General features: G+C 35.3%; 1 long non-coding RNA gene across 1 annotated transcript in view; it reads right to left on the bottom strand.

Moving 5' to 3' along the window:
• Positions 1–1,726: 1,726 nt before the first annotated feature.
• Positions 1,727–12,916, bottom strand: part of LOC131496679 (uncharacterized) — a 208,639-nt gene continuing 197,449 nt past the window's right edge. Inside the window, exon 4 of the long non-coding RNA XR_009254644.1 lies at positions 1,727–1,851. This is a non-coding gene — a long non-coding RNA (uncharacterized LOC131496679). The remainder of the gene's footprint in view (positions 1,852–12,916) is intronic.

Genomic DNA, 12,916 nt, shown 5'->3' with positions numbered 1-12,916 from the left:
TCTATAAAGAGAGCAGTTGCAAATAGTATAAATAGTAGTTGTAAATAGTCTAAAATCATACAAACCTTTGGAGCCCGAAGGCAGAGAGACTTGCTTTTTTTTAATGTTTATTTATTTATTTTTGAGACAGAGAGAGAGTGCGTGAGCAGGGAAGGGGCAGAGAGAGAAGGAGAGAATCCCAGGCAGGCTCCATGCTGTCAGCTCAGAGCTGAGTTGGGGTTTGATCTCATGAACCAGGAGATCATGACCTGAGCGAAAATAAAGAGCCTGCCACTTAACCGACTGTGCCATCCAGGAGCCCCCACAGAGAGACTGTTCATTGGGAACACTACTGTTATTGTTATTTATTTATTTTTTTATACACACCTACTGTGAAACTCGTGATTTGCCTACCCTGCCAACAGTTTCTGCTTACCTGACTAATGAAATTCCAAGAATCTCATAGATAAAGGCTGGGTCCAGATGGTTCAAAAGAATTCTTATGACAAATAGGCCTTTGGGATCCACAAACAGGACAATACACTCCCTAAAGTTATGAGATTCCTTGGGGGTTGTTCTTGACAGCTGCAATGCATGCATGCATGGGCTAAATACGAATTAAATGACCCATATTGAGTGGTACAGAAAGACTGAGAGAAAGATCACACCCACTGAGCTCTTTTGGCATCTTATATAGTAAAATATCTTTAATCTTACAAAATGCATTAGAATGTACCTAATAATATAACATAACTTTCAATGAAATTTTTTACCACAGTAAAGTGGGAATGATTCCTTTACCGTGACAAAATGGACTGGTCTAAAATAGTGATACTTTTTTATTTAAAATGATCTATCTGTTTATTATCATAAGTTTGACTCTTTGGGTCAATGACCTTCTTAGCATTATGAGTAATGAATTACATTGTTCATGTGTATGTTTATGATACAACAACACTTTGTATAGTTCTCTCAGTTTTTAAGCAGCTAAGCTACAAAGCTAATTTTTAAGTGCTATTTTGAATATAATTTTAGAACCTTATTTTTAGTTTGTCAAGTTAACTACTAAAATTACAGTATTTTAGTATGTAGGCAGTTCAATGATAAAGACAGAAAGCACTGAAATTATACTTATCAATTCTAATTTAACAGCTATTAGTTTATTGTAGATGCAGGTACCCTATCAAGGAGAGTCTCAATTTATTGGAAGAAATGTAACAGTGGAGTTTACAGATTTAGGAAAGCTTAGATTGAGAATGTTGCAGAAAGAAGTAGCGGACACTTCTGCATGCTTGGATCTACTTTATGCATTTCATACACTACCCTGCTTTAGGAACGACTTAATTGTTCTATCACCCAGAAACTCATGGGTATTATTTAAAAGAATCATACAATATGACCAGAAGAAAAAAGAATATAAGTGAAATGTTACCTCACATAGAGCATATTGATATTACTATTCCTAGTCAAAATATACACATATATATAAAGGGATAGGCAGAAAGGCGGCATGACTAAAACACATGCAATAACTTCTTAACCTTTAAGATCTAGTTTCGGTATTCAATTGAGTGTTAGAAGAAAAAACCATAGGCTACAAACTTCAAGAAATTGAAAATCACATATTATAAAATTATACTGAAACCATATGCCATTACCTATTTGACCAGAAATTAAAAGCAAGAGGTTAATTGTAAACAAGACTAAAATCTGTTTAATTGTGGAAAAACGAAGAAAATTTAAAAGGCAAGTCAGGAATGCTCACCACACTGATCACACTCCAGGAGCCCAATGATTATCGCCATCAAGGCATTTTCAAACAGTGCACAGTAATGGAAAACATTGCAGGCAAGTGACAAACTGAGATCAAGCCTGTAAACAAATAGAAATACAACTTGAAGAAAAATGTGTTAGCAAAGGTTTTAATTATTCAAAAACCCTTAGAGGTGGTTAATCAAACCTAGAAAATATTACATTGTAAAGCACTAGCTGGAAAAATAAATAGAATTGGGAACTTATTATAGAACTTTTTGTCTATACCATCAACGTTAATGAAAATAATTACACTTTGCTTTGTAATATATTTACTTCTTAGCAATTGCTGAAAGAGGTGACTCGTTACATAGGGTTGCAAATTTAAATGAAACCTTTGAGGGGCTCCTGGGTGGCTTAGTTGGTTAAGGGTCTGATTTTGGTTTAGGTCATGATCTCAAGGTTTGTGAATTCGAGCCCTGTGTCAGGCTCTATGCTGACAGCTCAGAGCGTGGAGCCTGCTTTGGATTCTGATGTCCCTCTCTCTCTGTCCCTCACCCTCTATTGTTCTCTCTCTCTCAAAAATAAATAACATTAAAAGTTGTTTTAAATAAAAAAATAAATGAAACCTTCAAGTTTCAGATTGGAAAACAGCATGATGTGGGTTAAAATGCAAATGTGAATCTATATTAATATATAATTTGGAATGGAAATAAATAGAATTCTTTTAGCTTTAAATATAAAGAAGTATTTTAAGCTCAGAACTGAGATAATAAAATCTCATATGTGTGAGAAAGGGAGAAAGTTATTGCCCTCCTCCATCAATTTCTTTCATGCCTGTAGATCTTTTTAGAGAATTTTTGTCTTTCTTGGAAATGAGCCAAATATATTTTGGAGAAGCAGTGTGGTGACTGATGTTGAAAAGTTATGCCCATCTTTCTTTCCCTTTTCACTTGTTTGCTATTTCCTTATTAAACCACTGTGTCCTGATTTTAAAAGATGGTTGGTATATAATGTTTTATTTAATATAGTACTGGAAGTCCCAGCCACAGAAGTTAGTGAACATAAAGAAATAAAGGGCATCCAATTGGTAAGGAAGAAGTAAAACTTTCATTATATGCAGATGACATGATACTAAATATAGAAAACCCTAAAGACTCCACCAAACAACTACTAGAACTGATAAATGAATTCGGTAAAATCGCAGGATACAAAATCAATCTGTTGCGTCCTTATACGCTAATAATGAAGCAGCAGAAAGTGAAATTAAGAAGAAAAATACCACTTGCAATTGCACCAAAAACAATAAAATATCTAGGAATAAATATAACCAAGGAGGTGAAAGACGCATTCTCTGAAAACTATAAAACACCAATAAGGGGCATCTGGGTGGCTCAGTTGGTGAGCGTCCAACTCTTGATTTTGGCTCAGGTTATGATCTCACAGTTTGTGGATTCAAGCCCCATGTTGGTTTCTGCCCCGACAGTGAGGAGCCTACTTGGGATTCTCTCTCTCCCTCTCTCTGTCCGTCTCCCACTTGTGTGTGCACATGCTCTCTCTATCTCTCAAAATACATAAATAAACTAAAAAAATTAAAAGAAAATACTGATGAAAGAAATTTAAGATGACTCAAAGAAATGGAAAGACCGTCCATGCTCATGAGTTATATGAACAAATACTGTCAAAATGTCTATACTACCCAAAGCAATCTACACAATGCAATTCTTATCAAAATACCAACCACATTTTTTTTTTTTTACAGAACTAGAACAAACAATCCTAAAATGGGTATGGAACCACAAAGACCCTGAGTAGCCAAAGAAATCTTGAAAAAGAAAAACAAAACTGGAGGTATCAGTATTCCAGATTTCAAGTTATACTACAAACTGGTAGTAATTAAAACAGTATGGTACTGGCATAAAAATAGATAGATCAATGGGACAGAAGAAAAACTCAGAAATCAAGCCACAATTAAATGGTAAATTAGTCTTTAACAAATTAGGAATGAATATACAATGGGAAAATGATAGTCTCTTCAACAAGTGGTGTTGGGAAAACTGGACAGCAATATGCAAAATAATGAAAATGGACGATTTCTTTCACCATAACAAAAAAAAAAAAAAAAACTCAAAGTAGATTAAAGACCTGAAAGTAAGACCTGAAACCATAAAAATCCTTGAAGAAAGCACATGCAGTAATGTCTCTGACAGCAACCATAGCAACACTTTTCTAGATGTTTGTATTGAGGCAAGGGAAACAATAGCAAAAATAAACTATTGGGACTGCATCAAATAAAAAGCTTCTGCACAGTGAAGGAAACAATCAACAAAACTAAAAGGCAACATACTGGATGGAAAAAGATATTTGCAAATGACATTTCTGATAAAGGGTTAGTATCCAAAATATACAAAAAACTGATACAACTTGATACCCAAAAAAGGAAATAATCTAATGAAAAAATGGGCAGACGACATAAACGACATTTCTCCAAAGAAGACACACAGGGCCAACAGACACATGAAAAGATGCTTAATATCACTCATTATCAGGGAAATGAAAATAAAAATTACAATGAGATATCACCTCACATCTATCAGAATGGCTAGAATAAAAAACACAAGAAATGTGATGATGAAGATGTGGAGAAAAAGGAAACCTCTTGCACTGTTGGTGGGAATATAAATTGGTACACCCACTGTGGAAAACAATACACAAGTTCTTCAAAAAATTAAAAATAGAACTATTCTATGATCTAGGAATCACACTACTGGGTATTTACTCCAAAAATATAAAAATAGCTAATTCAAAAGGATACATACACCCCTATGTTTATTGCAGCATTATTTACAATAGCCAATGTATGGGAGCAACCCAACTTTCCACTGATAGATGGATAAAGAGGTTGTATACACATACAATGTAATATTATTCGGCCATAAAAAAGAATGAAATCTTGTCATGTGCAACAACATGGATAGAGCTAAAGGGTATAGTGCTAAGCAAAGCAAATCAGTCAGAGAAGACAAATATGGTATGATCTCACTTACATGTGCACTTTAAGAAGCAAAACAAAGGAGAAAAATAGACAAACAAATGGAAATGCAGACTCTTAACGATAGAGAACAAATTGATGGTTACCAGAGGGGAGGTGGGTGGGGGAATGGGGGAAAGAAGGAATGGGGATTAGAGTATACTTACCGTGATGAAAATAAAATAAAATAAAATAAAATAAAAGGAAAACAAATAAAAACATAAAAAAGATGATTGTACTTACAACTTGAGGGAACTGGAAGGTTATAAGAGAAGGGATCTATCTAAATGTTAAAGCTCTAGTTTCTGCGCAAGAAAGGGATAGTAGAACATTGGTAAATGATTATTCAGTTACTCAGTCTGCTCAGGGAAACACTGATGCTGATGCTCAGGTCAACTGTGAAGAGTTTATACAAATGAAAGCAAAAGTAAGGACATTGTATAGAATGTGTTAAATTTCTTGCACACAATAATTTGCCTCTTCTTTGTAACTTGCATGTAAAAAGTTCCCTCTACTGTCAACAAATATGCATGTGTAGTAATGAGGATTTCAGTCATCCATTTTGCTTCCCATATCTTTTTTTTAAATAATTTTCCTTCTTTTGTTTTAAATTATTTTTTTTCATTTTAATGTTTATTTTTTTGAGACAGAGTGAGGACTAGTGAGGGAGGGGCAGAGAGAGAGGATGAGAGAGCAAATCCCAAGCAGGCTGCATGCTGTCAGTGCAGAGTCCAATGTAGGGCTCAGTCCCACAAACTGTGAGATCATGACCTGAGCCAAAATCAAGAGTCAGTGTTTAACTGACTGAACCACCCAGGTGCCCCTTTTTACATTTCTTTTTAAGTTTATTTATTTATTTTGAGAGAGAGAACATGAGTGAGGGAGGGGAAGAGAGAGAAGGAGAGAGAGAGGGAGAGAGAGGGGGAGAGAGAGAGAGAGAGAGAGAGAGAGAGAGAGAGAGAGAGAGAGAGAATCCCCAGCAGGCTCCACACTGTCAGTGCAGAGCCCCATGTGGTACTTGAACCCATGAACCGTGAGATCATGACCTGAGCTGAAACCAAGAGTCAGACACTTATCCAACTGAGCCACCCAGGGGCCCCTTTCTTCCTGTATCTCACTGTCATCGTCCTGAAACGTTATTCTAGAAAACTAAAAGTAACATGTTTCATGTGGCTTACTCTGGATATTTCTAAACATTTCTGCATGTCTAAACTTTAATGGAGTTGGTCAAGTGAGGGAACATCGGGTTATGCCTTTTTCTTTTAATTAGTTTTACTTAGGAACTATCAGCATGTTGTTGAAGTGTGGGCTTGTAACTGGGTAGACTATGGACAGTAGACAATATGTACTTAAAAGTACACTGGCAAAATGGCTGTATTATACTGGTTTGCATGTAGGATGTTTTTGAACTGCTGATCTTATACTAGAAATATTTTCAATAAGCTACTTGCTTTTAAAACATTGTTGAGCCACTTAAAAAAATCTGATTGTGACACAATTTGCCTCAAATATGTTTCAAGTTCTACATTTGTTGTCCAACAAAAAAATATAATTTACAACTCCCCCCAATTTTTACTGTAGCAATATTTCTGGAATTTCTATTACATGCCTGACAATGTTGTAGACATTAGAAACACTGAGAAGAACAAGGCAGATAGCAGCTCTGCCCTCATGAAGATCTTATTTCAAAGGGAAAGAAAACAATAGAAAGGAAATTAATAAATTGCTAAAAATATTTAAAGTGAAAATAAGTACTATGAAGACAAGTGAACTAGGTTAAGTAATAAAGTAGGGTAACGTAAGAGACCCTGACATGCTAAAAATTGTCCAGTTTGGCCTAAACATAACTTTGGTTCTCATGACTGTTCTTCCTGTCCTTGATAATCCTGAATTGCCCAGTGAGTGTCTGCTAAGCCACAAGAATATTTCCTTCCTCTTTGAGGACCATCTTTAGATAGTTGTTTCCCAAACATGTGAAATTTTAGCTGACCACACATGCTAAAGCTCTATGATAATCCTGTCCATCTTCCCCAAGTTAAACCCCCCCTTTGAAATTGTTCTCATTCTACAGAATTCTAAATAAAGAATTATGCCTAACAACACAACTAAAAAGTAAATAGATAAATTAAAACAGGATTCTAAAACTATTCAAATAATCCAACTGAAGTCAGAAAATGGGAAACAGGAACAAAAATTGGACAACAAATGTAGAACTTGAAACATATTTGAGGCAAATTGTGTCACAGATTTTTTAAGTGGCTCAACAATGTTTTAAAAGCAAGTAGCTTATTGAAAATATTTCTAGTATAAGATCACCAGTTCAAAAACATCCTAATGCAAACCAGTATAATGCAGCCATTGTGCAAGTGTACTTCTAAGTGTATATTGTCTACTGTCCATAGAGAAAAATGGCAGTAAAATGGTAGACCTAAAAACAACCTTATAAGAACCTGAATTTTGTGTTATCATGTAAACACTTCAAATAAAAGGCAAATATTACCAGAAACAAGGATACCCAACTGCATGCTGTATACAAGAGGCACTTCAATTTAAAAGTCACACATAAGTTGGGGCGCCTGGGTGGCGCAGTCGGTTAAGCGTCCGACTTCAGCCAGGTCACGATCTCGCGGTCCGTGAGTTCGAGCCCCGCGTCAGGCTCTGGGCTGATGGCTCGGAGCCTGGAGCCTGTTTCCGATTCTGTGTTTCCCTCTCTCTCTGTCCCTCCCCCGTTCATGCTCTGTCTCTCTCTGTCCAAAAATAAATAAAAAACGTTGAAAAAAAAATTAAAAAAATAAAAATAAAAAAAATAAAAGTCACACATAAGTTGAAAATAACTGGATAGAATAAATATATATACACTTTGCAAAAATCAAGGTTAGAAATACTGTAGTGGGTATATTATCAGAAAATATATTTCAAGATAAAATTAAGGAATCTACTCCTGAAATCATTATTTCACTATATGCTAACTAATTTGGATGTAAATTTTAAAAACTAAACAATAAAAATAAAAATAAAAATAAATTATTACCAGAGATAAAAAGGAACATTTTATGAAAATAAAAGGATCAATTTATATGAGTGAGACTACAATTATGAATATATACGTGACTAAAAATAGAGCATGAAAACACATGAAGCAAAACCTCTTAAAATCTATAATTTCCCAATTACAACAGGTATTTTTAACACTCCTTTCTCAGCAACTGACAGAACAACTAGATAAAAAGTCAGTGAATACATAAATCATCTAAACCACACTATTAAGCACCATGTACTAACTGATATTTATGGAACACTGCTCAATAGCCAACAACTGCAAAATACAGATTATTTTCATGTTAATATGTGCACACGGTTCTTTCACCAACAAAACTATATGCTGAACCTTAAAATAAGTTGCAGTATATTAAGAATGACTGGTATCATACAGAGTATATTCTCTGACTGAAATGAAACTAAATTAGAAACCAAGTCAACAAGATACATAAAAACCCCACTCCAAATTTTTTTTGAAAAGTAAACAACACACCTCTAAATCATGCATAAGTTAAAAAAGAAATCATAGGTAAAATAAAAAATAAAAATTAAATTATAATAAATACAAGATATATCAAAATTAGAGAGCTGCAGCCAGAACAGTACCCAGAGGGAAATTTATAGCTTGAAGTGACAATATTAAAAACAAACAAGCAAAAAGATACAGAACACCTCAGCTCAATAATCTAACACTACCTTAAGCTAAAAACAAACAAACTAGAGTAGAAGTAAAGTAAGTAAACAAAATTAAAATATTTAAAAGCAGAATTCAGCAGAATATGAGAGATACAGAGAAAATTAAGAATGCCAAAAACTGGATCTTTAAGAAGATTAAAAAATTGATCAACTCCTGACTTGATTGATTAAAAATTAAAAAAAAAATAAAAATAAACAATATGAATATTAAAAGAGGAGTTACTACCACAGATTTTAAAACATGAAAATGATAACACAATAGTGTTAACACTTAGCCATTTCACTACTAGGTATTTACTGAAGATAATTAAAAATGTATGTTCACACAATTATTTTACATAAGTTTAATAAGTGCTTTAAGTAGCTCAAAACTGAAGAACCAATGCCTATCCACAGGTGTATCCCTACAATAAAATACTACTTAGCAATACACACAATGAATAGCAATGTACAGAACAACATAGGTAAATCTTAATATCATTATGTCAAGTGAAAGAAGATAGACACAAAGAGTATTGCTCATACTATATAAGTCCATTAATGTAAAATTCTGTGAAAGACTAAGTAATCTAGAGTGACTAATAGCTTACTAATGGTTTCTTTGGGCCAGGAGTGCAGAAAGGAATGAATTACAAAGGAGCACAAGAAAACCTTTGAAGGTGATGAAAAAATTCGTATCTTGACTATGGCAGCGGTTTGATGATTGTATACATGTGTATTCATAAAATTGTATACTTTAAATGGATATTTTTATATGTAATTTTTACCAAAATAAAATTAATAAAAGATGTAAGTTAGATGAATATAAATACAGTAAAACCTTGCATTGTGAGTAATTTGTTTTGCAAGTGTTCCACAAGACAAGCAAACATTTCTAATAAATTTTAACTGATAAATGAGCGATGTCTTGCAATATAAGCAGTAGGTAACACTGAATGTCGCATGATCACAACTGAGCCAATGGTTCTCTCTCTCTCTTTCTCTCTCTGCGGGATTGTGGATGATCATCTCCCATGCTCAAATGCTCAGTCTCAGGCTACGGTGTTTGGCAGAAATCAGTGATTTTTCCGAACATTGGAAGGTGCCCACAACTGGCACCAGTGTATTTTTTGTCACTTCAAAGAACCTATGGACAGTCCTTTCCTTCATTCTAGGCCCCTTGCTTCATTCTAGGTCAGGCTCCAAGCACTTAGAGACCCTTTCCTCTGCTCCCTTATTGCCAGTTACATTCAATAGAGTATATGACAAGGGTTTATGAATACTGTACTGTAGTGAACATCTGTGTAATGTATACAATGGCCCCACACTGAAAATGGTTGAAAATAAAGGCTGTAAGAAGGAAATGATTATGGTAGAAGTTAAAAAGAAAATCATTGAGAAGTATGAATGAGGTATGCGAGTGGCTTAAATTGCAAGATTTCATGATAAGTCTATATCTACATCTCATCTGCAGTGGAAAGAAAAGGTGGAGGAAACCCTCACTTCAAATGAGATTAGGGAGATGTGTCAAATGTGGGAAACAGTGCAAAATTTTGTAGAAAAGCACCACCCAAATAAGACTATAGTAGTGCAAGTGATGAATCTGTTTAACGACAATGCAATGTCACATTTCAGCGAAATCCTCAAAAGGAGGAAACAGCAAGTCATTGGATAGGTTCCTTGTTAAAGTTTCACGGAAAGAAGATTCCATTGAGCCAATAGATAACGATTCCATTAGTGATAGTGAGAGTCATCCTACACAATAACCCTCCTCTCTCTTGTCTCTCTCACACCAGCTGTGAAGGTATTCAAAGGTACGTGCAGGTTAATTTTTCTTTACATTTTATGTTTTCTTTATCTTTGTATATTACACTATTGTAATCATTCCTCTATGAATATTTTTAGGTTGTGGGATGAATCATCTGAGTTTCTACTATTTCTTATGGAAATTCACTGTGACATACAAGTGCTTTGGATTACAAGCATGTTTCTGGAATGAATTATACTTGTAAACCAAAGTTTTACAGTAAACTTATCTAGGGTTATCATAGAACATATTTAAGAAGATTGCCTAGAGAATGCCTAGACTCTGCCAGAAGTACCATAAATTAAGAGTAATTAACCAGAGGCTATGCATCACTTGGGTCAGGGAAGAGCAGGTAAGATATCTTTAGAGATGATAAGTCTAAAAGTTGTTGGTCAGTGGTACCATTTGCTGACACCTGAGAACTCAATGTCTACTACCCTTCTTTTCCCTTAAGAGGCCCCCTTTAGTGTTGTGCTCCTAGAATTTGTTAACTTTAAAAATAAATGTCAGTTATCTTACGAAGGAAGGAAGGAAGGAAGGAAGGAAGGAAGGAAGGAAGGAAGGAAGGAAGGAAGGAAGGAAGGAAGGAAGGAAGGTAAGAAGAGAAATGTACAAGTCTGAGAGAGAAAAAGTCAGCTCAGCTCTGATAATGTCCATCATATGGGGAACCAATGCCAGTTCACAAGAGTAAAAGTGAAAAAAATCCTTTACTGCTTTATTTTTTGACACCTTCCCTGGATGACTCAGAAGCTCATCAATCCAGCAAATGTCTGGAGAAAAGGGGAGAGCCTGGCAGCTACTAAAGAGAAGAATCTGGCAGCACATCCTCTTCCACATGTATGCTTCTTACCTAAAAGAGGCATGTGGTCAGAGAGACTCATTATGTGAACAAAGTGTAAGGAATTTGGGCTATGAAGCCAGCTGAACATTCAGAGGACTCCAATCCTGGCCACTGTCTGACTGAACTGTAGAAGAGGCTCTAAAGCACCAGGTGTGCGTCAAGTCATAGAACCATGGAAGTTGCTAATAAGTTGTTTTAGATCTTTGTTTTCTTGTCTTAGAAGAAAAGAAGTTTGATAACTGGAACAGAATTTCTTACCAGGAAGAGGATTATTTCCATCATAACAACCTAAAATATGTAGCACTCTCTTTGGGACCTTGTCAAGAGCTTAGGCCTCAAGGTCCTCAAGAACGGTATTAGTTACAGATTGAAGGACAGTGAGGAAACTGTTATTGGAGTCTGGAAAAAAAAAAAGGAATGCATATGTTATGTGGTGGTATAAAACTGGTAAGCTCTGGAAAATAGAAATATAACTAATGAGTTAATGGAGCTGGTCAAGGAAATTTTCAGTCAATGTGTTAAAAGAGCCAATGGATTTGTTTCAGCAGTATATGATAAAGTATGGTTAAGAGAGAGATGAACTAAAGAAAAAGCCGCTCAGTTCCCAGTCAACCCTAGAGGAAACATTTCCAAATCAAAAGTTAGCAGGTTCAAAATTAAAACTCTTCCTCATTCCTATCCTGTCCTGAAAAACAAACTTCAACTTAAGAAATGACATCAGCCTGCAAAACCCTTTGTTAATACCTCAAAAAATTTTATGGCAACGCCTAAAGATTTGCAAAGTGAGACAAAACAATGTTGAAGAACCTCAAGGACATCGTCCCGCAAAACCCTAATTCTTAGCCCAACGTAAGGAAAGATCTGTCTTCAAAAAAGATTTCTAGCTATGGCTCCTGTCTAAGTGAGTAGATTAAAATGTAATACACAAGAGACCCAAGAAATGTTTAAGGAATGCAACTGGCTTGGTCTGAAAGTGACAGAGACAGTTTAACAATAACAGAGGTCCTTTAGGTCCTAGAACTTCTATAACCAGAAAATAGGATAAGAAAGCTACTCAACAGCAAACATGGTTACATTTTTATTGAAAAGGAATAAGACTCAGAAGGTGGAGCCAAGAGCCCAGCAGGTGTATCAAAGAGCCACAGAGAACCATTTCGAGGAAACAAGGCTATGCCTTAATCAAGAAACCAGTGACACGGACATGGCAGGATTTCAGAAATGTTATGGACTAGTTAACAGCTGTGTGATCCTGTTGTTCTCCTTTTTGAATGGAAAGGTCTATTGAAGTTGTCTTACAGAAATCTTAAAATTGCATGATTCATGTAAAAAGCAAATAACTTAATTTCTCAGTTTTCAGGTTATGACGAGTCATTATCCAAGGACTTACACCTGAGGAACTACAGCAGACGTGTTTAACCCACACTTAGATCTATTTAGAGTATAAGTTTCCAGACTAGAATCTGAAGACATAATGGGTTGAGACTGGGGTATCATGAAAAGCTGAGTAAATTCTGAAAGTAGAAAGAATGTAAATAATCTGTGGACTCCAGGAAGTAGCTACAAATTCTTAACCATCTTAACCATTAAGAGGAAAACTATGGGCTGGGCTTATTTATGTTTAAGCCAATAGAACATGGTAAAGGTAATGAGGTGTCCATCCCTGGCTTATGTTTTTAAAAGGATAACTTCTGCTCCTTCCTCTTGGCAGACAACTACCACAATGAACTACATTGAGATCTCTATATTCAGAAGACCAACTAGCCACATGGAAACAGACAGGTTACGAGCAACA

Source organism: Neofelis nebulosa, chromosome 1 (assembly GCF_028018385.1).
Source record: "Neofelis nebulosa isolate mNeoNeb1 chromosome 1, mNeoNeb1.pri, whole genome shotgun sequence".
Taxonomy (NCBI): domain Eukaryota; kingdom Metazoa; phylum Chordata; class Mammalia; order Carnivora; family Felidae; genus Neofelis; species Neofelis nebulosa.
The sequence above is the reverse complement of the archived record's forward strand: the minus strand, read 5'-3'. Positions and strand labels throughout refer to the sequence as shown.